General features: G+C 36.0%; 1 protein-coding gene across 5 annotated transcripts in view; it reads left to right on the top strand.

The window, feature by feature from the left end:
• Positions 1-3,448, top strand: part of LOC122536427 (filaggrin) — a 136,100-nt gene that overhangs the window by 115,928 nt on the left and 16,724 nt on the right. The window lies entirely within an intron of this gene.

Genomic DNA, 3,448 nt, shown 5'->3' with positions numbered 1-3,448 from the left:
TTTTTTTTCTTTTCTTTTCTTTAAGGTAACTCAGACAACTTAAGAATTAGGGTAGAATTAGAAAGAGCGGAGATACGGAAAATTTGCAACTTTTCAAATCGTTACCGATCGATTCCCATGCTAACTAGATATGTCCACGGTTGTTTGCATGTAATTAGGCCATTGAAAAGGACTTAAGGAACGCGGGAAGGTGGTTTTTCATGGTTGGCGCGACAGCTTTCCCGAATATTAGACCTAGGACGAACTACTTCAACGACGACGACCTAAATAGCTCGATCTTGGTTCATCTAGCAATCCAATTAACCGAGTTTTCTCGCCTCTTTGTGCAATTTTCAGAACTGGGACTCTTTTTGTATCCACGTTGTGTTTCTTACTCGAAGAAATAATAGAATTCGCGAGGCGAGGAAGAAACTCGCCAACCTAGATAATTTGACCGATATACAAGGATCATTTAATCAACGAAATCTCAAAGAGAATTCCTTCGAATCGTCGTCCGCGAAAAGATGAGAGAGAACGACGCGTAGAAATAGCATTTAATAACGAAATCCCTCGCGAGAACTAAAAAGCGAGACGAGCGACAGATCCGTGGTAGAGGTGACGAATAAAGAGAGATAAAAAAAAAAAGGAAAAGAGAAACGGATGTAGAATCGACCGAAGCAGAAACCATTTGTAATTAAGAGAGCGGTGCAACGGCATCGAGATATTTCGGCGAGGGTGAATTCTTCGGTTGTGCAGCTAGCGCGAACAATGCTCGTCCGTTCTCCACGAGTCAAGTGACTTCTCGACCTCTCTTTTTTGCTATAGAAACGACGCCTTGGACAGAAATGCTCGTGGTCCGAGCTCAGTTTAGAAAACCGGAAGGTGGATACATGCATACCGGCGATCGATGTTCCGTTACCCCTGTTAGTTTCGCCGAACGCTGGCAATTCCATCAGGTGGGGCGATTCAACGCCCATACTTCACTGCGAGCTCCATTATGCTCAACGTGAGAACCTCGCCAAGTGGTGTAAACCAATTTTGACAGAGTTTAATGAACGGCTGGAGGGAGGAAAAATATTTAATGTTTGTTCTCTGCAATGAAACCAGGGAGGGGAGTAAAGAAATTTGCTGAAAAACGTTTGCCAAACTTGTAGACAGAGGTAATGTTATTTTATAGTTATTACAGGGTGGAAGAACGTTCATTAATGGACTTGTTCATATTTGGCGGGTACATTGTTTAAATAGAAAAGTGTGGTGGAAGGCTAGAACCGAGATTGCAAACTCGAATGTTTGGATATATTTATAGGCTCAGTCGACAAATGTCGCCAAGACTCGGCGTAAAATTTTTTAATTTGTAATATAAAATATAAGTTGAAATTTTACTTTCGTTCAGAAAGCACTTATTCTGTTAATTTAATATTAACAGATTCATTTGTTCCTTTTTTTAAATATTATAGTAAGAGAAATGAATACTAAATATTACAGTATAGAGGAATGAATACTTTCCGGATATTAATAAAAAGTATAGAGATATACGATCTACTATGTCCTTTATATTAAAAATTAAGGATTTTATCCTGAATGAAATTTTGAATATTGTGGGAACTAGGTCGATCATGTCCAATTCCTTTCGATCTAAGCCAATCGACTCCTTCCGGTCGGACTATCCTCTTCATATATTTTGTATGTCCCGACTCGAGTACGAAATGTCAGGTTACATACTTCTAGTATATAACACAAAGTATTAGCCTGCGATAAAATACTGACAATTAATGAATAAAATACTGAATGAAAATTTATATAATTAATATACATATTAGAATAATCGTAAAAATTTATGTAAATAAAATTCGTATTAAACACGGAATTATTACAGTTTTAAGAACACACAACGACTTGTCGAAAGTTTCGTACAGGAATATTTAATCGAATTACACGGTAAACATATGTGTTGTTACACGGTAAAAATCATTGCGCGATAAAAATCTGTAATTTCGGAGTTAATCGACCGAATTTTTAATTGTATCGTTAAGCGTTTTAGAAACTTGTTTGCAGCGCTCGATTGCGAATCAAACGTTGGCATTTTAAAGCACGAGTGGAGCTAATTAAATCCCCTTCTTTATAGTACGTCGTAAAGCGGTAATTAAACAACAGTTTTGTGGCCGTGAAACGCTCGATAAACAATAAAACAATAAAAATAGAAAGTAAAAAATAAAACGTGTTTGCGTTTTTTGCCGCAGCTCGGCCTTAATCAACGAAACATCGTATCCGCCAGGGGATACGACACAAACGAGCTTTGTGGCACCGTGCCATTTACCACTCTCATTTCCGAATTTCCACCGCGAAATCGCTTGGAAATCATTGAGACACGTAGATTTTCGGGTCGTGATGTTTGCCAGCGGAGGCACACTCTATCGATCTAATCGTCGGTTTGCCAGGATTAAGCTTCGCCAGTAATATCTTTCTACGCTTTGGTGCATACACTCTGTGTGTGTCAATAACCTATTCTGCCGACAATGAGCGTAAACATTTTCTTTTTTTTTTCGGAACGACGAAACTATAGCTATGCAATGCTTAAAAATACGCGATATTACAATTGACATAATTTATAAAATTCTGTCAATAACCTATTCTGCCGATAATGAGCGTAAACATTCTTTTTTTTCAGAACGATGGAACTATAGCTATGCAATGCTTAAAAATACGCGATATTACAATTGACATAATTTATAAAATTCTGTCAATAACCTATTCTGCCGATAATGAGCGTAAACATTTTCTTTTTTTTTCGAAACGACGGAACTATAGCTATGCAATGCTTAAAAATACGCAATATTACAATTGACATAATTTATAAAATTCTGTCAATAACCTATTCTGCCGATAATGAGCGTAAACATTGTTTGTTTTTTTTTCGGAACGACAAAATGTATAACTATAGCTATACAATGCTTAAAAACACGCGATATTACATAATTTATAAAATTCTTTGTGTGTCAATAACCTATTCTGCCGATAATAAGCGTAAACATTTTGTTTTTTTTTTCGGAACGACGAAACTATAGCTATGCAATGCTTAAAAATACGCAATATTACAATTGACATAATTTATAAAATTCTGTCAATAACCTATTCTGCCGATAATGAGCGTAAACATTGTTTGTTTTTTTTTCGGAACGACAAAATGTATAACTATAGCTATACAATGCTTAAAAACACGCGATATTACATAATTTATAAAATTCTTTGTGTGTCAATAACCTATTCTGCCGATAATAAGCGTAAACATTTTGTTTTTTTTTTCGGAACGACGAAACTATAGCTATGCAATGCTTAAAAATACGCAATATTACAATTGACATAATTTATAAAATTCTGTCAATAACCTATTCTGCCGATAATGAGCGTAAACATTTTCTTTTTTTTTCGAAACGACGGAACTATAGCTATGCAATGCTTAAAAATACGC

Source organism: Frieseomelitta varia, unplaced genomic scaffold (genome assembly GCF_011392965.1).
Source record: "Frieseomelitta varia isolate USP_RPSP 00005682 unplaced genomic scaffold, Fvar_1.2 scaffold_834, whole genome shotgun sequence".
Classification (NCBI taxonomy): Eukaryota; Metazoa; Arthropoda; class Insecta; order Hymenoptera; family Apidae; genus Frieseomelitta; species Frieseomelitta varia.
Note: the sequence above shows the minus strand (reverse complement) of the source record. Positions and strands in the feature narration are given on the sequence as shown.